The sequence below is a fragment of the Esox lucius genome, chromosome 8 (assembly GCF_011004845.1).
Source record: "Esox lucius isolate fEsoLuc1 chromosome 8, fEsoLuc1.pri, whole genome shotgun sequence".
NCBI lineage: Eukaryota > Metazoa > Chordata > Actinopteri > Esociformes > Esocidae > Esox > Esox lucius.
In genome coordinates this window covers 35221142-35245007 of record NC_047576.1, presented here as the reverse complement: position 1 = coordinate 35245007, position 23866 = coordinate 35221142, and the positions used below count along the sequence as shown (strand labels likewise).

Below are 23866 nucleotides of genomic sequence, written 5' to 3'. Positions count from 1 at the left end.
ATAGCCAGGAGGAGAGGCCTCATTTAAGGCAGTGAATTCATTAGGCTTTAGCCACGTTTCACATAAACCAATAGCATCTAGTTTATGATCAGAGATTAATTCATTTACCGCAACTGCCTTTGGAGCAAGAGATCTAATATTTAGGAGTCCCATTTTGAGATGCGAAGTGATACAATTATTTTTATTTTTGACCGAGGTGGAGGAAGGTTTTATCTTAATAAGGTTGTTTTTGTTAGCACTACCTTGTTTAACTTTTCTCAGCCTGGAACAAGTCACAGTGGCAATAGGTAAAGCTGTACTAACTACTCTGGCTATGCTATTGACAGACTCCACTATGCTAGCAGGCTGGCTAACAGCCTGCAGCCTGACCTGCACCCTATCTCATGTTAAAGCTATAGGAGTGAGACTCCTGTCAATGTTCCTAGACAAAAGAAGAGCACCACTCCAGCTAGGATGGAGTCCGTCGCTCCTCAGCAGAACAGGCCTGGCCCTATTTCTGGGAGAGTCCCAAAAAGAAGGCCAGTTATCTACAAACTCTACCTCCTGCGACGGGCAGAACTCCGTTTTCAGCCAGCGATTGAGTTGCGCAAGTCTGCTGTAGAGCTCGTCACCACCCCTAGCTGGGAGGGGGCCAGAGACAATTACTCGATGCCGACACATCTTTCTAGCTAATTTACACGCTGATGCTATGTTCTGCTTCGTAACCTCTGACTGTTTCATCCTAACATTGTTGGTGCCAACGTGGATAACAATATCTCTGTACTCTCTATACTTGCCAGTTTTAGACTTCGCTAGCACCAACCCCAGATTTGCGGCTACGTCGGTGGCTCTGCCCCCCGGTAAACAATGTACGATCGCCGGCTGATTCTTTAGTCTAATACTGCGTGTGATGGAATCGCCAATGACTAAAGTTTTCAGTTTTTCAAGTCCACCGGTAGAACATGCCTGCCGACCATTCCCCTCCGAAGACGGCTCGGGCCTTGACTCCGACTCCAGTGGGGAAAACCTGTTCAAAGTCTCAGTTGGTTTTAGCAACGATTTAGGTTTAACTGGTCGACGGCATTTCTTCCCAGTGACCAAGAGAAAGTTATTGCCCGGCTGCAGGAGCTGTGCCGGGGGGCTAACAAAACTATCGTTTCTACCTTTTTGGCACTGACGCAGATTTTTCTATTTCTACACTAGCATAATCCTTGCCTGGCATTTGCGTCAGAAGCCGAGCCTCTAACTCTGCTATCTTTAACTTAAGACGAACATTCTCCTCCGTGTTGTTGCTACAACAATTACAGTGAAAAGGCATTGTAATGATACTTAGCCTCGGGTGTTCAGGGGTGAGTAGTTCTGTTAATTATGTCCAAAAAGAGTCCCGGTGTAGAAAAGTTGGGTAAGAGGTCAACAGATAAATATTGCGTTGGTAAAACTCTAAAATAGAATTTTGACCAATTAGTTTATATGGAGTAAATTCGAAAAAGTTTGGCAGGTAGCCAGGTAGGTAACAGCAGGCAGGGTACAGCACGTCAACAATCCCACAATGCAGTTCGTCTCAGGAAAAAACACCTCAGCTATCCACGGTTTGAAAACCGTAAAGGACTATTGCTACATTTAGTAAAAGTGTTTTGCCATTTTATACTAATAATAAAACTGTTGAAAACATCCTGTCTGTTTGACACGTTATCGTAGCGCAAAGACAAATGGTAAAACGTTAGCATGCTAGCTAGGCTAACGTACTGCATCCAGCTATCTCCTAGTCCCTACTAATTGATATTGTAAACAAACTCATTATGTCCCACACTGCAACCTATTGATTTGCTCGAATAAGTAACAGAAACCTTCCCCTGATTGGGTAAAATAAAAGATTTTGCCTAGCAACAGCCTTCCATTGGTCGATTCTGCATTGGATGCTGTCACCCATCAGCCCATCATAAGGTTAAGGTTGCATTGGGATGACGACAACCAGGAAATGCATACGTAACCAATCTACACATGATTTCTTTCAGCTGAATCACAGGACAACGGCAATGTAAACCGATTCTCGCCATCATAAAGATATTTCATATTTCATGGATTCAGGACATCCATGTCCCGATAGTCCTTCTTAATATATGCGGGTCATGTAATGGATTGGTCTCACCGGTCGATATGTCCTGTCTTGCCCCCTCTGACTGTCAAAACCCCTCCTCCTGGTGATTATCATTCCAATGTGTTCCCCTTGGATTATTCACTATAAATCACTCGGAATTGAAATTGTTCCTATGGCCATCTTCTCTTATGTCCTTTTTAGGACAATTGCGAACCCAATGTTCAATCGAACCACAACGATGGCAGCTTTTGTCATAGTTATAGCGGTTAGCGTAACCTCATCCTCTGCCTCAAGTCTGTGTTCGTTCTCTAGTTCTACCACACCCTCTGCCTCTTAGGTTTTTGCTACTGTAGAACCCTTGTTTGGCCATCTGCATTTCATTTACATTTCCCTTTATCGTCTTTTTTCTTATCTTCCTGGCCCTCATAGACTGTTTCAGCATTCTTGATATACGGCCAGACGGTTTCCATGCGGCCCTCATCCAGGGCCACACACTGCTTTTTAATGTTTCTCTAAATCAGGGAGTAGACCTGCAACCAGTCTCATCTTACACTGTTGTTCCCAGGGAGAATCATTAGCCTCATCTGGTTTGCGGCCCATTCCGCTGTGAATCTCAAATTCTTTTTCAAGTCTATTACGATAGTCTGTGACTCTTTCTCCCTGTTTCTGTTTGCAGTCACAAATGTTCATCGGGGAAAAAAAACTATCCATCCACACAGTGCCATGATTGTTAACCTGTATTGAGAATTAGCGTCCCAGTTATACAGGGGATTGTGCATGGCCAGCCTGCAGTCCAGATCTTTCACCCATAGAAAACATTTGGCGCATCATAAAGAGGAAGGTGCGACAAAGAAGACCTAAGACAGTTGAGCAACTAGAAGCCTGTATTAGACAAGAATGGGACAACATTCCTATTCATAAACTTGAGCAACTTGTCTCCTCAGTCCCCAGACGTTTGCAGTCTGTTATAAAAAGAAGAGGGGATGCCACACGGCCTTGTCCCAACTTTTTTGAGATGCCATGAAATTTATAATCAACTTATGTTTCCCTTAAAGTGATGCAGTTTCTCAGTTTAAACATTTGATATGTCATCTATGTTGTATTCTGAATAAAATATTGAAATTTGAAACTTCCACATTATTGCATTCTGTTTTTATTCACAATTGTACAGTGTCCCAACTTTTTTGGAATCTGGTTTGTAAGTAACTACGAGGGACGATCAATGTTTTTGTACCACACATACCCATGTTCAGAAAACCTGGGAACGAAAAGCAATTATTTTTTTACTCTAAATAATGAACACATATACCATGCCCTATCGAAATAAAGTGCCCTAACACTCTTATCTCAATAAATGTGCCCTAACATTGTTAATAGATCCGTCGGGCTGTAAGTGACATGCTATAACTGCAGATTTAAAATGTGCCCTAACACATATCCCAATGGCCTAATCCCGACTGTATTGTGGTCTTACCTCCAAAATTATATTTCTCCCGAGGACCTGTACTAATCAGACAACAGTCACTTCTCCAGTCAGGCACTCCCACTCAACCCCTCAAAGGAAAGCTCTCTTTCGGGGAGGTTTGAGCTCCAGAGATCTCTCTGGCCGTGCACGGTGTGTCCATTAGTGGCCATCACTAATGGACACAGGGCACTACTTCGAGTCAGGCACCAGCAAGGTGGAGGAGGGGCTGCTATCATTAAGGATGACATAGTTGGACCTTTTCAGGTTGAAGATGGACTGAAACTCAACTCCCATACCTACTGACAGTTTCTGGAAGTTACTTTCTTCAAGCAGTGGTACAGAAAGAGGTCCTTAGCATTCAATAAGGCCATGTTCTTTATGCAGGACAATGCTCCATCTCATGCATCCAAGTACTCCACTGCTTGCAAGCAAGGGCCTCAAATATGCCCGAATAATGACCTGGCCCCCTTCCTAGCCTGATTTAAATCCTATTGAGAACTTGTGGACCCTTCTCAAACATGAGATTTACAGTCAGAGAAGACAATACACCTCTTTAAACAGCATTTGGGAGGCTGTGGTTGCTGAAAAACAAAAACTGACAGACTGCATGGATGGAAGGCTCGAGGCAGTTATTGAAAATAAAGGTGGCTATATCGGTCACTGAATATTTTTGAAAGACCAGAAATGTTATTTAATTTTGTGTTACTTATTTGTTGAATAATTTAGTTGCCTAATAATTCTGCACACTAAATGTTGCCTAATAATTGTGCACACTTATTTATTACCCTGAGATCAAAACTCATTTTTCCTTTGTTACACATTCAGGATTGAGGTTCAATTATATTTTGGATTGACTGAAAGCATTATGCTTGTTCGACAATAAAATAAATCTTGAGGAATATGATTTGCCTAGTAATTGTACACGCAGTGTACACAAGATGTGTATGAACCCTGGTCTACATCCAGATACAGTGTATTACATTGTCGGTGGCAGTGCATTACACTGCAAATCTACTGTCCATATCCAGTGTATTACACTGCCATTGGCCAAATCTGGTTTGGGGTGAAGGACGCGTGAAGAGATAGAGGTGCGGAATGATCAAGGCGTGGAGAGAGAGAGGAGGTGTGGAGTGATAGAGGAGACGCATGGAGAGATAGAGGAGGCATGGAGAGATGGAGGAGGCATGGAGAGATGGAGGAGGCACGGAGATGTGGGGTGATAGAGGAGGCGCATGGAGTGGTAGAAGAGGCGTGGAGTGGTAGAGGAGGTGCAGAGTTGTAAAGGAGGCGCAGAGTCATAGAGGAGGTGCAGAATGATGGAGAAGATGTGGAGAGATGGAGGATGCGTAGGGAGTGGTAGAAGAGGCGTGGAGTGGTAGAGGAGGTGCAGAGTTATAGAGGAGGTGCAGAATGATGGAGAAGATGTGGAGACATGGAGGATGCGTAGGGAGGTAGAGGAGGAAAGGAGGCGTGGAGTGGTAGAGGAGGCACAGAGTGACATAAGAGGTGCAGAGTCAGAGGAAGCATGGAGAGTTGGAGGAAGTGCGGAAAGATCGCCCAGGGCGATCCCTTAGAGATAGGGTGAGAAGCTCGGTCACCCGGGAGGAGCTCAGAGTAGAGCCGCTGCTCCTCCACATCGAGAGGGGTCAGCTGAGGTGGCTTGGGCATCTGTTTCGGATGCCTCCGCAACGCCTTCCTGGGAAGGTGTTCCGGTCCCGTCCCACCGGGAAGAGACCCCGGGGAAGACCTAGGACACGCAGGAGGGACTATGTCTCCCGGCTGGCCTGGGAACACCTCGGTGTCCCCCCGGAAGAGCTGGAGGAAGTGTCTAGGGAGAGGGAAGTCTGGGCATCTCTGCTTAGACTGCTGCCCCTGCGACCTGGCCCCGGATAAGCGGAAGAAGATGGATGGATGGATGACAGAGGAGATGTGTAGAGTAGCAGGAGAGATGTAGAGCAGCAGTAGAGATATATGAAGCAGCCGGAAAAAAGATGAAGAGCAGCAATATAGGAGGTGTAGAGGGGGTGTAGACATCAGTTGGACAGTATTTTTTCCCAATTCATATACATTGCCAGTGTACATGAGTCACCTTACCAGACTTGTCCCTTTAGCAATGTATCTGAATGGGTAGGAAATACCGGCCAATTGTACAAGAGAGAAATTACTAAAATGCTTTGTTTTAGGTCCTATTGAATGGGCCTCTTGTTTATGCTTGAACAATTCAACTCCCAAGACTCTAAGAGGTCTCCTTCTTTTGTACATCTGGGCAGTATTTCCTACCCATTCATACAAGTATCTCACAAAAGTGAGTACACCCCTCAGATTTTTGCAAATATTTGATTATACCTTTTCATGTGACAACACTGAGGAAATAACACTTTGCTACAGTGAGTGTACAGCTTGTAACAGTGTAAATTTGTTGTCCCATAAAAATAACACACAGCCGTTAATGTCTAAACCGCTGGTAACAAAAGTGAGGATATCCCTAAGTGAAAATTTCCAAATTGGGCCCAAGTAGGCATTTTCCCTCCCCAGTGTCATGTGACTCGTTAGTGTTACAAGGTCTCAGGTGTGAATGGGGAGCAGGTGTGTTAAATTTGGTGTTATCGCTCTCACACTAGTCACTGGAAGTTCAACATGGCATCTCATGGCAAAGAACTCTCTGAGGATCTGAAAAAAAGAATTGTTGCTCTACATAAGAAGATTGCCAAGACCCTGGAGCACGGTGGCCAGGACCATAAAGCGGTTTAACAGGACTGGTTCCACTCAGAACAGACCTCGCCATAGTCGACCAAAGAAGTTGAATGCACGTGCTCAGCGTCATATCCAGAGGTTGTCTTTGGGAAATAGACGTGTGAGTGCTGCCAGCATTGCTGCAGAGGTTGAAGGGGTGGGGTGTCAGCCTGTCAGTTCTCAGACGATACGCCGCACACTGCATCAAATTGGTCTGCATGGCTGTCGTCCCAGAAGGAAGCCTCTTCTAAAAATGATGCACAACGACCCCAAACACACCTGCAAGACAACCACTGCCTTGCTAAAGAAGCTGAGGGTAAAGCTCCTGCTGATTTATTAGTGTAGGGTAACATTGAGTTAACCATGAAGATAGCCTGCTTGGAGCAGTTCAGAGATGCAGTCTAAACTGCCATGACAGCATTCTTCTGGTAAAACGTATTCCCCTTTCATAGTACAGGTTAATTGGGAAGTTACACCCGACTTCACTCTTGAAGTTACCTCGATAAGCCAGTTACCTAGCTTCATAGTAGTTGGAGGAAAAGACTGAACTCTATGCACATACCAATGGGCTAACACAAAACAGGTGAGTGGAACCACAGGTGAATGGAGTGAAGCAAATCAACTAAACAGAACAGGAAACACCCAATAAGGACATGACACTAACAAGCAAGGAAACCAAAACTAAAACAAGGACTAGAACGATCTTGTTAGGTTGGAATGGTTACAGATAATTGACACTCTTACCATATTCATGACTTGGATCTAGTATTGCAGTGACAATATCTAAAATAATAAATTTATCTCATCACCCTTACAACAAGTACTTATGCATAACTCTTTCATGTTTGTGTAATGAACATAGAAATATAGGATCCCATCTATTTAAATGATTAGCCCTCATTACTAATTAATTTTCTGAAGGAACCATTTTTGTAATAAATTTCATACAATTTGTAACTTTTACCCAGGGCAGCAGGAATGATCTAGTATGTACAGTGCTCATTCTTCTAGCAGTAATTGGAATAAGAGATGAAGCATATCAGAATTCTTCATTAGTCTCTGTGCTACACATTGTGTTGATGATGGAGGAAACGGCTTGTTATATTGTTAAATGTCAATTTGCCAAATAGTTTTAGTATCTGTTAATCTTGACCATGCCCAACCTAAAAAGCAGTATATTTACAGTGTATTATTTTGGAACCACTTATGTTGTACATTAGTACACTAAATAGTATTAAAAATTGTATGTAGATACTATTAAAATACTAATAAGTATAACTGTGTGTTAAAATACAGTGTTAAAATTGACCCACTATTAGTATATTTATTACACATGCTTGGAAATATAATTTTGGTGCACTTGAATTTTGGATTACACTCTGGATCTAATTGAATATATATAATTGGGCTCAGCAACCCCAAAAAGATATCACTCACTGCACTGCGAAGAAACATGCAGTTCTCAAAGCTTTCCAAAATGTAAAGAAATAAATAAATATTTAATGGGCATTCGAAAGTTGTTTTACATGTAAAATTCATTAGCATATTACACTCATACCTTTAGTTGTTAATTCTGTGTATTGCCCTCTACAATCAATGACAGAGTACAGTATTTTGTAATAGTTGTCTATGAGGCCCCGAATTCTTGCAGGTGGTATAGCTGCCCATTCGTCTTGGCAAAATGCCTCCAGGTCATGCAAAGTCTTTTGTCGTCTTGCATGAACAGCACGTTTGAGATCACCCCAGAGTGGCTTGATGATATTAAGGTCAGGAGACTGTGATGGCCACTCCAGAACCTTCACCTTTTTCTGCTATAACCACTGGAGGGTTAACTTGGCCTTGTGCTTAGGGTCATTGTCGAAACATTTTCTGATAACATGCTGCATTCATCTTGCCATACATTTTCACAAGATTCCCCATACCTTTTGAGCTCACACACCCCCAAAACATCAGTGGGTGACCACCCTGCTTCACAGTGGGGATGGTATTATGGTTGCGACCATAAAGCTCTATTTTGGTCTCGTCACTCCAAATTACAGTGTGCCAGAAGCTGTGAGGCGTGTCAAGGTGTTGTCGGGCATATTGTAACCAGGCTTGTTTGTGGTAACCAGGCATGAGCGCAGTAAAAGCTTCTTTCTGGCAACTCAACCATGCAGCTCATTTTTGTAGTATCGTTGTATTGTGCTCCTTGAAACAACCACACCATCGTTTTCCAGAGTAGCCTGTATTTCTCCTGAGATTAACTGTGGGTTTTTCTTTGTATCCAGAACAATTCTTCTGGCAGTTTTGGCTGGCTGACCTTGGCTTGGTATCAAGAGATCCAAGAATTTTCCATTTCTTATTAAGTGATTGAACAGTACTGACTGGCATTTGCAAGGCTTTGAATATCTTTTTATATCCTTTTTCATCTTTATAAAGTTCCATTACCTTGTTTTGCAGGTCTTTTGGTAGTTATTTTCTGCTCCCCATGGCTCAGTATTTAGCCTGCTCAGTGCATCCACGTGAGAGCTAACAAACTCATTGAATATTTATACACAGACACTAATTGCAATTTAAAAAGCCAATGGGAAGATTAAAAAGCCAAACATTCAAAGGTATGTAAACTTTTGATCAAGGCCATTTGTGTGATTTCTATTATCATTATGATTTAAAAAGGAGCCAAACTACTATGTGATAATAAATGGCTTCACATGATCACTATCCTTAAATAAAATACAAGCTTTTTGTATGATAAGTCATATTTTCAAAATCAATGTCAGAATTTCACAATTTCTGCCAGGGTATGCAAACTTAAACTTATATATAATATTCAATAATTATATTATCATTGCTGCTAGTTTACATTACTCTTTTTAAACTGCTGCTAGTGTACAGTGTTGCTATCATGTTGCTTTAGTTTTTTTGTCTGGCTATATTTTTGCTTCTATTCAATCCAAAATTACTTGCACTAGCCCTACAGTTCCTATTGTACCCATACATCTATGATTGTAGCATACCTATTTCCCTATTGCATGTAAAACAGTGACCCACTGTCAAGGTTCAGGAGGCAGGATACAGGCACAGAGTAGAGGGAAGGCATCCTTTACTGTCTTCTTTTTCATAAAGAAACCAACAAAAGGAAATTAAACCATAAACTGAGGTGCAGCAACACATACAACTACAAACAATGACAGACAACTAAGGATCACACAGGGCAACTTAAATAGGATCCCCAATCAGAGGCAATAGGCAGCAGCAATGCACATAGAGGTGCCTAGAGGCACCACAGCCAGGACCTGACACCCGCCTTCAGATAATGACTGACAGGGTGGTAGAAAATGAAAACGCATTGCAATGTAATTTTGTTAGGAAAACAACGTTACAGCATGTAAATTCAATTGCAAAGGGTGGCGCTTTTTTTCACTTCTCACATTTGTATAAACATTCTAATTTTTGTTAACCAAAAGTGGCGCATGACTTTGAAAAATGAAATTCCAAATGGCTTTTTTCAATTTAATTTTAATATTTTAATATTGACAGTGAATGTGCATACCAGTACATGAAAATTTAAATGCAAATCACTTGACTGAAATAATGTAGGCAAAAGTGGAAAATGAAAATGCAATGTGGGATTGTGTAAACAATTTAATTTAGTTTACTATACGCGTCCATAAAACAGCATTTTTTTTTTCATAGCTTGTTTTGCTCATATTTATCAAGGGTGTCGATATTAGTGGAGGAAACTGATTAATAAAAAAATGTTCAAAATCTAAACAACTATATTTCTCGAAAACCCAACACTGCCTACCCACAAAAGAACCTTATCCCAATAGTCAAACATGGTGGAGGGAATGTCAAGTCCTGTGACTAGTCAAGCAGAACAATATATAATAAATATTCCGGGGGGCTGGTGAACCAGATTCAAAAACAGGTCCAGCAGCTTTCGAAGCTCATGGGCTAGGTCCGTGGGAACACCTCTCGGGCTGTGGAGGCAAGGGAACTCACAAATGTGGGTGGTTCCTCCCAGCACTTGAGCAGGTTTATATGGTATAGCTGCTTCTCCCCATATGGAAAAGAAACTGAAAAAACTTCCAATTGGTTCCAATAGTAAATGTTTATGTTGTATATGTATTGCATGTCTTATACGAGTTATGTCTCATTTCATGATTTACTCATGAAAGTGGCCACTTTTGCATTTTTTTCATACAACATAAATAATAAAAATAAAGTATGAATGTTTGCTAGATTATGCATGTTGTTTATAATGACAATATAAGTCATATAAGTGCATGACAAATTATGTTTTCCATATATGTTCCATATAATTTTTGTAGTTGTTAATTATGTAAACATGTCTCAGTTAGAAAAACATATACTTTTTATATATAAATATATACCATTATATATGTTTTTTGTGTGTACATTATATCTAATTTAAATAAAAACTATGGTTTCTTGATGTGTTTTTTATAAAATTGTTATATGTCAGCCAATTGAAATGACCATATCGGTATAAAACATATACTTTCTATGTAAGAAATTATGAGTTTCTAAAGTCAAAAACATATAAATCACATATTAAATTGACATGACTTGTCAATACTAATACTACTAATACTGTCTGAAATTTGATCAAACTGAGTTAAAACTGGCAAATTATGGTTTGGTCAGCACCCAGAACAACTAATTTCTACCACACAATGAAATAAGTGCAGTCTGTATAGATCTGTAATATCGAAAACAAAAGCTGGCAAACTTTTCAATAGTCTTTATTAACAGTGCAACACTGTTGGGACTACAGTGCTGACAGCAGTAAACCCTGATCTTAAGAAGATCATGTTTTCAAAAATAAAATTTGAATATTATTAGATAGGAATATCTTTTACAATTTCTGTGCATAAATACAGACATGCAGAGCACAATCTTGTACTATTCCTATTCTAATGTGGGAACATTGTCACCAACAAATAATTGTCATTACAAACAGGTGTACACATCTAACTGATTTGCTCCTTTATGACCAAAGAAACAAAGAACAAAGCTTAAGTGCAATCAAGAGCTCTGAGCATGCCAGTACTACTATGGTATTTTGAGTATTCTTGATTAGGAAATTGCTAAGTAAATAAAATGTCAACCAAAATGAGTAAAATGTAAACATAAAATGCCTTTATGGCATACTTACATCCCACTTTTGGTAAGTACATTCCGGTGGATACTTTCTAGGGACTGTAATTGGAGCAGATGTGATCCAAAACCAGTCAATAGAGCATTATGAGCATGTTCCAATGATGTAATCTACAATCTGCAGTACGCATTACAAGTATGGTGTTCGTTTATTTCTTCCGCACACTGGATATCTCACAAAAAACAGGCACTAAGATGTGTGTAGTATAATTAAAATGCAGTACATATTTTCAGGAGACCGTAGTCAGCATTGGCTCAGGGCAAAGGACTATATGATACACTTGTGGGAAACTCTGTTTAGCTAAGAGCAAACAAAAGTTTAATGGGGAGCTGTTTACACAGCAACATCTTTATTTTTTGACCGGAGCTCGGTAATCTTGGCATTGATTGTGCTTCCAATTTTGGAGAACTGGGTCCCTGGCCACCTCTAAGAGTTGCACCTAAATATGAACAAAAAAAACAATGTCAAATTTTTTTACAGAAGGCTGAAATCAGGAAACACACAAAAGCGGAGAATATTGGCACAACACTTATTGAAACGCTGAAAACGTACTGTAGATGGCATCCAATTTTTTTGGGTCCAGTGGTACAGGAGCCTCTCCTCCACCTTGTTTGTTCCCCCGAGGATTGCTCACCAGTAGTATTTCCACTGGGAAGACAGCGGTGAGCAGATGCCTCACAAATACTGTGGCCGAATTTGCATTGCGGGCATAGGTCCACGCCAGTTTCTCAACCATGACTCCGGTTCTAGGATGGATCTCAACCTGTTTAGACAAGGACACAAGGTGAGCATATAAAGTTATGATGCAGTAGATAAATTGTATGTGCTGTATTAATTTATTCTTCACAAAACAATTATGATAGAAGACTGGGAGACAGTGATTGAGACGCAGACATGGAACTGGACAGCGATGGTCTGGGGTGGGACAGCGATATGGCAAATAGAAAACTCGACCTGGACCACGGACAACCTGGAAGGGCTGGCGGTGGTAAGCTCCACCCTGGATCAATTATGAGGTGCTGCTGAATCAATTATATGCCTCAAGCTCTGTAGGAGTCCACATCTAACATAGTAAATGACTGTCTTCTTTAGGACAGTCATTTAATAAAAAGTATGTGTTTTCTTATGCTTCTATGACTGATTTGAATCAATTATACCTTGAAGAACAATCTCTTTCAATTTAGCGTTCTCTGCTTTCAGGTCCTTGATCTCCTGCTTTAATTTATCCACAATCTTAGTCGGATTGTTATGATTATCTGAAGAAGGCTGTGATTGACCATATTGCTTAATGAACTCTTCTGCAAAATCTGTCCTCATGGGAGCCTTTGACTTCTGGGTGTCAAGAGAAAATTAAATTAAATTATTGACTTAGAAACCAAAAGAAAAACACTGCCACTACCCATACTGTTCAAGAAAATCAGTATCAAGAATCAATAATCCTTACAGATATTTTTTCTGGCTAGATATTAATGCCTGTTACACAGTTGTGCCAACCCCTAACACATTCTATGTACATGGTACCACCGGGAAATATGGTAATTGCATAGGAGCTGAAAGTACATTAACGTCACCTTAACTTGCAATGCCTGAGTCTCGATATCGAGGGGGCTCAGTTGCCCTCTTTGTCAGCTCTTTAAGTTCTTCTTCCTTTAGGAATGAGTTCAGTTTACGGATTGTCTCAAAAAGAGTAGTTAGAAAAAAATTGAAAAATACATACACCAGAGGTATACTCAAACAACTGATTACTGCATATCAACAATAAGACTGAAATAAGACTTGTTGGTGATGTGTGCTCCTAAATGTGTGCATGCACTGCTTGCATACTCTGTATGCAATGGTTACATATTTGTAGAGCCTATGTATACTAGATGCAAGTTTTGAAGGGGTGCATAATAAGGTATATATGACACCTAACATAAACAACCATTCAAAAAGGCTTGTTCCACCTAGTGGCAACTGTCAAAGTCAATGTCGAATTGACAGAGGCTATGTCAAGTGACATAGTTGTCAGTTGACATACTGATTATAACACTTTCAGCATCAAAATGACAATGCACTTGTGTAGAGTCAATGAGTATAACTAAGGAACTCAGTGTCTTAGTGGTGCTTATGCATTAACCTTGAGTAAAGTTAACTTGTGTAGATGGGTACACGATTCTGAAACAACACCGTTTCACTGCCAGCTAACAATTTTCTAGCATTTGTAGTGCAATATACATGATGAATATATCCATGATGGTGTCAAAACCGATACAACAAAACTATGAGCTCTGTTTACAAGAGTTGACTTATTTAAATGGGGCTTATGTTTCTACTTTAACAGTTTTATTGCTGTGAACACATTCTGCCAAGGACATTATAAACTATCATCATTTATACCACAAAACAAATGCAAGAAAGTCTTTAGTCATCTGGCAAGTTAACACATCAACTAAAACAGGCTGATTTTTGCTGTTTATGTTTGGACACTAACAAATTATTTTGGGGTGCTGTATATGAAAGAGTACAATCAGCACTTAAAACCATAGTAACTCTAACTTACCACTAACAAACATGACAGTGCCTCTGTAGTGAGACATCCTCCTTGTTTCCTCCCATGGCACCATTCAAGAACTGCTGAGTAGGAGGAAATGGGATTCCCCATTTATGTCACTGAGTCTCCCAAAATCCTCCCCTTCACACAATCGCACCACAGCAAACCTCCTCTCCATGTGTTCTGAAGTGATTAAATAAATAAAATAATTGCTTAGCATAGCAATCAATAAATGACCAGGAGATAGAACTTTAAACCAAATTTTTCTGACAAAAACACTTATACTATATAGGCTAACTACAGGTTCAGGCAAGTTCGATTTAAGACTTTAATGCCACAGTGAATAAAATTTAAAATTATGTCGTATATAGCGTGATACACAATTCTGTTGGCTAAATTGATAATATCAAGTAAATATTAACACTAATATCTTACTAAATTTGATCTGAAATATTTGAAGGAATATTATTTGAAAATTGCAGTTTTGGTTTTATATCACACTTTACATTACCTCAAACTTCAATGTGATAGATAGATAAGTCGTGATTTCACATAGGTGAGCAAATATTATAATATGTGTTATTGTCATAAAATATGCATTGTATCACAATAAAAGTGAACAGAACAATTAAATAATAATTCACCTTATGTGCATACAGGACAATATGATTATGACACCCATAATTATTTTCTATATGATTGAATTCAGACCACACACAGCCATGTGGAACAGTTCTCCCATTCCAAATACGCAAAGCAGACAATATCTATAATGATCACATTTGTATTACATTATTTCATGATAAATAGGTTATTTGATGTTACTTACCAGACTGTACTTGCGTTAGCATTAGCCTGTTGTTAGCATTCGTCCTTTGTTGTCTGGTAACTCAGCTATCCAACGTTTGATAACCATAACGGACTATGGCTACATTTAGTAAAAGTGTTTTACGTTTTGCCATTTTATACTAATAATAATACTTATAAAACTGTTGAAAACACAAATCCTTTCTTTGTCTTTTCAACAAGTTAGCGTTACGCAAGGACACAATGCTAAAACGTTCGCTAATGCTAAGTTAGCATGCTAGCTAAGCTGACATACTGCTACAACCTCTTCTACAGTCAGAATGAGCAAATTAAGAAAACAAAACTTACGTCCCACCCAGCAACCTTATGATTGGATCAAATACGCAACAGATACCTTCCCCAGATTGGGTAAAATAAACTATTCTGCATGGCAACAGCCTTCCATTGGATGCTGTCACTCAACAGCCCATCCATTGGTCAGGTGCACAAGGTTTTGGTTTCATTTGGACAGGATGACAACAACAAGGAAATATGCCAAGTAAACACAAAGCGCATCTGCGTTTTCATCGGACTCTCGTTGAAACAGCAAAGAAAACAGAATCTCTCTATTACAAACCGTTTTGAAAATATGTAATACTATGTAATTGTTATGCAAATACGCCCCGGGCGTGGGCGCTACCGCCTAATCCGTCCTCATAAAGCTTACATTAATTAACGTTAACCTACCTGCTAAAATGTTCCAATTTGGGTAACATTACCTATAAGTGACTGTTAGCTAAGTTAGCTAAAGTTAGCTAAATTAACGCTGTAATGTTAAACAAGTTAACATTAGCTAAACAGAAAATCTAGTTGATATAAATGTATGTCAAATGTAAGCAAAAACATTGAAATGCACAAGTTAATTTACTTAACGTAATGTTACCTGTAGATTCACCACATTGCTTCATAGCAGGGTCTGTTGGCATGTTGTCTTGATTCAAAATATAGTTTTTAAACCTAAAACCATCTATCTTTTTTGAGTTTCCAGTAGCTTTCTAGCAGTAAAAATGCTGCTCAAAGCGTGTTCACTGCTAATGACATTAGCTAGCTTCCCAAGCTGCCTTATAACATAGTAATAACTATGTCGAAAAAAGAAAACACAACGTTACTCCTAACATAAATTGGTTGAGGGAATATTTTCCTATACGTACTTTGACAAAATGGAAAAAAAGGTTTGTGCTACATTTGTTTTCTAATGCAGCTTATAATTAGTTACAGTGATTCATTCCCAGTTAACGTTGCTTGTCCACTTTTTTCTTTAGGAAAATCAACATAACTTTGACTGACGTCGAAAAACACACTGCGCAACAACATGTAAGTGTAGCCTGGTTCTCAGCTAAAGGTATTCATTAACAGTTATGTACACGATGATACTTATGATCAGGTCAGCATTTACAGCAACTATTGTTAGTTACATAACTATTCACCTAGTGAGTCTCTCTCTTTGTCTCTCACCCTCTTACACTAAAGTTACAATATTGTAACAACTATTATCCTCTGATCTCCGCCTCTACCCAATCTCCTCTTCTATCTCTTATTTGCTTATTAAATAATGGATTTGTGTACTCCAGGAAAGTGATGAAGATCCCAGCCAAACAAAAGAGCAGAGACCAGAACCTTTCCTATCAGCACCAGTGAGACAAAACTACAGTATTCTCTCTTTCTCTCTCTCTCTCTCTCTCTCACTTTTTTTAAGTGTTTGTGAATTTGTATCCTTCTCAGGAAAACAATGAAGATGCTAGTCAAAGAGAAGAGCAGAGCAGAACCTTTCACATTGGCACAGGTGAGACAATGCTACAGTATACACATTTATGAAGTTACATAATTTGGTATGCCATCAAATTATCACAAGACAAACAATGCAATGACAAAATGCACACATTCATCTCTGCAGTTTATGGACATGTACAGACAGTCTTTCTATCCTCTTTTTGCTTGCTTTTTGCCTGTGTTTTGGCTTCCATTGAAGGACAATGTCCTTTAAGGAATATATGGTGATGTCCACTCTCATGGACTAACAGAAGGGCAAAGTGTCATCTTGATTGTGTCCTTTGCATTGAGACACAACACTACAGGTATATTTATGGAAGACTTGCTGAAACTTATAAAGTTACATTCTGCTGGTACAAGTGAAGTTCTAGCAAGCAAGTATTTTTTGGAGAAACCATTAGCTGGTATTTTAGATCAATTAAAACGCCATCATTACTGCAGAGGGTGTACTAAGTACATTGGAACTGCACAATCACAAGAAGAAACACTTATATGTGTGTCATGTTCCTCATCCATAACTGTAGGGGGAGGGAGGACATTACTTTATCAGTGTTCCATTAAAGGAACAACTGGAGGATATTCTTGAGAATCAAGGTATGCATGAGCTCTGTTTTTGTGGTGATGACAGTACTAGGCATGTAATAAATGATAAATGTGATGGCACCTTATATCAGACCTTGAAATCAAACAGCGAAGAGGATTTCCTGTCCCTTACATTTAATTGTGATGGTGTACCAGTCTTTCAGTCCTCTAAATTCAGCATTTGGCCAATACTGTGTTGTGTAAATGAGATACCCGCTGAGAGCAGAGATAAGCATGTAGTTTTATGTGCTTTGTGGTTAGGATCCAGAAACCATTTGTGGAAGAATGTGCCAATCTTTCACAAGCTGGTCTTGAGTGGCAGCATCTTAGTGATCAATCATGGAGAAACCTAAGATGCAGTAGCAAGGCCATTACAACACAATTTTAAGCAGTTTAATGGGGAATGTGGCTGTGGAGTCTGCCTTCACCCTGGGGTGCAAATGAGGAAAGGAAAAATAAATTCAAGGATTTACACATGTGCAGCTGAAAAACCAAGTGACAGAAATCATAAATCCACAGCTGAGATAGGACAAATTGCTGAAAGACAAGGGACGATTATATTGGGCATTTAGGGCCCATCAGCCATTATAGATTTAGCAAAGTTTGATCTAATCAATGGGATCGTCCCTGACTATATGCACTGAGTGTTGCTTGGCGTGTGCAGAAAATAAAAAAATTCTAAAAGCTATTCCGAGCCATGGTACATTGGCACACAAACAGTTATCATAAACAGACACCTCTCTTCAATAAAACCTCCAGGTATTGTTGCTCAAGTTCCAAGATATCTCACTGAACGCAAATTCTGGAAAGCCCACGAGTGGCAACACTGGCTTCTGTACTATAGCTTGCCAGTTCTTAAAGACATACTTCCACAGAAGTATCACTCATTGGGCATTACTGATAGAGGACATGAGCATTTTGTTGGGGTCTGAATTAAATACAGAACAGATAAATCACGCCCATGAGGCATTAGTGTACTTTGTTGGAGGTGTGCAGTCGCTGTATGGGGAAGAGCACATGACATTCAATGTTCATTCACTTCTGCATTTAAGCAAAAGTGTTGTGCATTTGGATCCTTTATGGGCCCACTCAGCCTTTATGTTTGAAGATTTCAGTGGATACCTCCTAAAACAAGTAAAAAGTAGTCAAGCTGTATCACAACAAATATGCAAACAAGTGCTGTTATCCCGTTCTTTTCCCCATTTAGCAATGCAATTCCTAACAAATGCACCTGCAGAAGTGACATATTTCTGTAATGAAATGAGAACCTAAAAGCATCATGTCAAAAAGTTTGCGAAGTTCACTGAGGTGACTGCCCTTGCTGTCAGTTCTGAAAGGAACCCAAACGCAGACCGAATGAGTGAAGTGCAAAAATGTGTTTAATATGAGAGGTGAAGATCGGGGAAGGAGAGGGGTAGGTTCGTGGGCAGGAGTAGGTGCAGGGTAGTCGTGGGCAAGCAGAGGTTCGGTACACGGGCTGGCGGTGGAGGCACAGGCAGGGAGTAGGCAGAGTAGTAGTGGACGGGCAGGAGGTTGTTACACGGGCTGGCGGCAGAGGTACAGGCAGGGAGTAGGCAGAGTAGTAGTAGACAGGCAGGAGGTCAGTACACGGGCTGATGATGGTCGTCAGGAAGATTCCTATAGTCACAGGGAGACAAGATTAGTTTAGACCGAATAGCAAGGTGTATTTCAGGAATTCGTTATGAGCCATAACACATACGAATGTGGATCAACGATCTGGCAGGGACGGGTCGTCAGGGCTCCTCAGATATATAGCCGGTGATGAGCCAAGCGGGAACAGGTGTGTGATAGGTAATAGGGAACAGCTGGTACCGGCTCTATTCCAAAGAGTGACGCCCTGACAACCTGGAGAAACCAAAACACGGCACCTCAAGGGAGGGAGGACGTGACACTTGGTCCACCAAATGTAAGATTAATATCTGTTAGTGATCAAGCGGCCCTCCAAACAGTGAGAGAGGTTTCCACAAACTCTGTGGTGAATTGCTATAAGAGAATTGCTGTAAATGGAGAAGTTGTCCATGGTCATACCTACAGCAAAAAAAAAAAAAAAAAAAGAACTTGATTGTGCTTTTGAACAATGGCAGTATTTTTAGAGTCTTCCACTTTATCAATGTCGGTGATCAGTGTTTATACGCCATAGGAAACTATAGTAATGGCACAGTGCAGAAGTTAGCCAGAGGTTCTCTTATCAGAACTTGACTGAGCTACATGTCATCTGTTCACTTTCCCATAGGCTTTCACAAAGTAATAAAGACCATGTATGTATATAAATGTCCACAGTCTAGCTTGATTGTATGTCGGCTACTGAATACATACTTTTGTAAATAAATGAATGTGAACTAAATGTGAAGATGATCACTTCATTTAGTGTTGCTAAGCTGGAAAGTTACTCATTGCTTTTACTGTTACTGTAATTTAAGGTGAGAAACACTTCTGTGAAATCTATGTAGAAATGACACATATCAGGGTGAAGAGTTAACTACAAAATGTAAATGTATTCTTCTTTAATACATTTTGCAATGCATGGCAAGTACAAAATATAGGGACAAAACAATTCTTAAAGTTGCATCTTAATGAACTTGTATTGCCACTATGCAAATTGTATAATATTATATGTCAATAATGTGAAAAATGTAAATCTTTCTATGGCAAGAAATGGTGTGAGTGGGTCTTTTATATCTCCTTTTTACGTAGCTTAATATTGACTACATTACATGGAGATTTAGAATATTTGCTGCGTAATTAAAGGGGTACCGTAACTCACAAAAGTGAGTACACCCCTCACATGTTGTAAATATTTGATTATATCTTTTCATATGACAACACTGAAGAAATGACACTTTGCTACAATGTAAAGTAGTGAGTGTACAGCTTGTATAACAGTGTAAATTTGCTGTCCTCTCAAAATAACTCAACACGCAGCCATTACTGTCTAAACCGCTGGCAACAAATTAATTTGGCCCCGGTGTCATGTGACTCGTAAGTGTTACAAGGTCTCAGGTGTGAATGGAGTCCTTAAATAATATACGTTTAATATTACACAAATGTACTAAGGATCTTCTGTCTGGATTGACTGTATACATATATATTACTTACAAGTTTCAGATAAAGATAAACATTTAGTTAAATGTATCTATATATTTTCCATATGGGTCCTTATGTCCCAGGTTCCTGATGTGGTAGTTCACTGGCTCCACGCGTTATGTGATCTCATATGGGCCTTGCCAGTGATGAGAAACATACAAGTCGTGGTGAAGACCAGCACCCAAACCTTTTCCCTGGCTGGAACTTCTGGAGGAGGGAGGACTGTGCTGCCACACCACCATGAGGACTCAGTCCATCCTTTCCTGCATGACCCTGCACATGCCCAGTCTCAGTTCTGTGCGGGGATGGCTCTGGCTCCAAGGCCTCTTTGGTGATGTTGAGCTGGCCACGTGGTCAGCTTTCATACAATAGTGAGAATCCAGTAGAGATTTCAAGCACGTACGAGCCGCATGGGTTTATCAGGTCCCAAATGCATCCGTCCTCCACTATAAATGGCTGCAGCAACCTCTTCTTGGTCTGCTACACTCGTCAGTCTGTGGCTGGTAGAGATGAGGTGCAGAGGTGTCATATCTGGAGGAGCCTAGGGTGATCAGATTCAATAGGGTGAAATACGGGACAGTCAGACTATGGCAGACTACCTCCCTCCCCCCTGCACACACACCCACCACCTACACACTATGAACAACAAAGTAGGGCCTATTATTTTACTGGATACAAAATTGTATTATCAGATAGAGTATCTTGTGTGTGTACGTTCATTGTCTAGACACAGTAGCTAGGCAATGACTTAGACTGAAGCAACAAAAGAGCATTTCACTCAGAACAGCATATTATGCGTTTCTCTGATAAAGGGATATTATGCGTTTCTCTGATACAGTTTCCACTGTAAAAGCTATACTATAATAAAATATTGGATGTGACAAATTAATTAACTGGATTGAAACAACAACAACAAAAGACCATTTGCACTCCGGATAACAAACACATTATGCTCTGAAAAATTTACACAGCCTACATTTCAGGTGTACACAGAAACAACTGTAATAACGTCACAGAATTATGCCTGCTCACTTTTGCTAATTTGATTTGGAGGGGTGGATCCGGTGCCCTGTTGTACTTTTCGCATGAGGCAGTCTTTCTAAGAGACTGCTTGAAAGTGCTAGAAAGCTGTGTACTTTAATCCAAAATTAACTTGAACAAATAACATTGCCTTTGTGGTTGTTAGAGCGAGTTGGGATTTCACACGCTCAGGTGACTGGATCATAGACTGTATAAAATAAGGAACTTTAAGACTGACACGTGTAGCAAATCATGATATCGTATCACATTCAAATGGGCAATAGGTCAGACCAATCAAAAACAGGACCAAAACATGATTTTTTTCTAAACACGCTGGGACACCTGAAAATGTATTGAAACACAAGACTGTCCCAGGGAAAAACAAGACATCTGATCACCCTAGAGTACCCAACAGAGCTTCCTCATCAGCCAGGATATAAAGGGGATACTCTGATTCATGATCATGTCTTTGGAGATCCCCACACTGTGGAAGAGCAGAAACAGCTCCTGCATGACTGTTCCTAGACAATATTAGGCAGGTGGTCATAATGTTATGGTGGATCGGTGTATGTTTCTGTACACTACAAAATGGATCCTATTGGTGTTGTAAGCAGTCATATTATAAATGAAGACAAGTGAGCCAATTCCAGTTCCGGCAGCCATACATGCCCAAAACATAACACTCCCTTTAACTTATTTCACAGATACTGTAGATTGGTGTGGCAGTTCCTTTTGTTGCTCCACACATTCTTCTTGCCATCACTCTGGTACAAGCTAATAACGTTCTTATTTGTCTACAATCCTTTTTTTCTATAACTCTGCTAGCTTTTTATGGTATTTGTTTAGGCCATCTTTTTTGCACCCTGCAGTCCAGTCTACTCATCCACAGTACTGGCTTTCTTTCTAATATATCAAACTATTGCTTTTGGTATGGTTAGCGTAATGTTTAGTCTGTTTCTTTCATTATGGCTATTTGATAATGAGTCTGGCTACTCACGACAAAGGCTCTCTTTCCTTCTTAGAACTTTCATTAACTCAATTGAATATAGTATAGATATATAGAATATAGTTGTGCAGTTCACCTTTATCACTGGAGCATTTTAACTAGGGTAGTTGTGAAAACTACCCTTGGTAAAGGAGAGAAAGAGCAGTGGTTTGCCTGTGCAGCACAGGGGAGAAACATTTATGGAAGCACCAATTGGTGTCTGGGTAGACCCTGGTCTCCTCTCCTCATCTCCTCTTCCACCAGCAGTAAAGAGACCTGTGCAGCCAATGAAGACAAGTGGCAATTATCATGATAAGAGACAGATCTGAAGGCTCTCATACAAAACCAATTTCAGCTGCACTCCATTTTTCAAAAGCTCATCAGGGTGAGGAACGGCAGTGGTGAAGCTGGACAGCCATGGAATTTGTTTCTCTCTGATTGCCTTGTCAGGATATCTTATCGGATAACCAGAATACACACACGCACACAAGAATGTACAGAGGCATGCATGCACACACTCATGCACACATCCATCTATTGAAAAGACTTGTTGAACTATGGCAACCCACAGTATCAGCAATGCCATCTAATGGCAAGTGGCCTAAAAATGTGCAAACCTTCCCACCATATGTGTATCATAGTGTTATATGTGTTTTAGATGCAACTCTCTATTCTGCCTTCAGGGCTCAAGTCCCTACTCCTGGCCCTGAGTGAGCCTTTGTAGTCTGCAACAGGACTCAACTTACTCTTAAAACACTGTTCCCTTAGGACCATTATACCACATAGTCCCCCAAATAACACAGATAAAGAGATTAGATTCAACTTTATTGTCAGTATGAGTAAAGTATAAAGAACTGCAGTTAGCATTTAACCAGAAGTGCAAATAGAAGAGGGATGGACATTTACAATTATTAATCATAGTGCATGTTACAAGGACAATGTGAAAAGGAGGCTCACCAAGTTGGGGCTCACAAAAACGAGAGGAAGAGAGAAAGAGAGAAAAGGGCGAGAGTTCTCCATTGCTGTAAAGGAGTTGTTTTTTTCACTTTTCCTCAAAGAAAATCAGATCTGGGATAAAGAGTCTACACTCACTTATTAAAAGTTGGTTTATGAACTCACCCCAGATTCCTTAATGTGTCTTGTTTCCAATTGTCACTCACACCAGGTCCCAATTAAGTCATCAGTATGTGTTTAAATGTTGCTCCTCTCTGCTCCCATCATTTGTCGTTCATTGTTCCTTGTCTCTGCATGTTTCGTGTACGTGGTGAGTGCTTTGGTTTAGGTTTCGTTTGTGTTAGTGCTAGGTGATATTTTGCATTAAAATTACAACATTGACTGCCACTCTGCCTGCGCCTGGTTCCTCCTTTCCAACACAACACCATTGTGACAGTAATGGAACTTTATAATGATGGAAAAGGATATAAAAAGTTATCAAAAGCCTTGCAAATGCCGATCAGTACTTTTCAATCACTTACTAAGAAGTGGAAAATTCAGGGATCTCTTGATACCAAGCCAAGTGTCACGTCTTCTGGGGCGGAACAAGGAGGAGCAGGAGAACGGCGTAGTGGTAGTATCTTTTAATTATA

General features: G+C 40.0%; 1 long non-coding RNA gene across 3 annotated transcripts; it reads right to left on the bottom strand.

Moving 5' to 3' along the window:
- Positions 1 to 11038: 11038 nt before the first annotated feature.
- Positions 11039 to 14915, bottom strand: LOC109615569. 3 transcript variants are annotated; one of them, XR_004576073.1, is made up of 5 exons: positions 14802 to 14915; positions 13982 to 14155; positions 13011 to 13086; positions 11992 to 12202; positions 11039 to 11878 (listed from the first exon to the last, which is right to left on the bottom strand). It is a non-coding gene; the product is annotated as an uncharacterized LOC109615569 (long non-coding RNA). The 3 variants fall into 3 exon arrangements; XR_004576072.1 differs by having other exon boundaries at positions 11992 to 13086; XR_002196566.2 differs by lacking the exon at positions 13011 to 13086.
- Positions 14916 to 23866: the final 8951 nt, after the last annotated feature.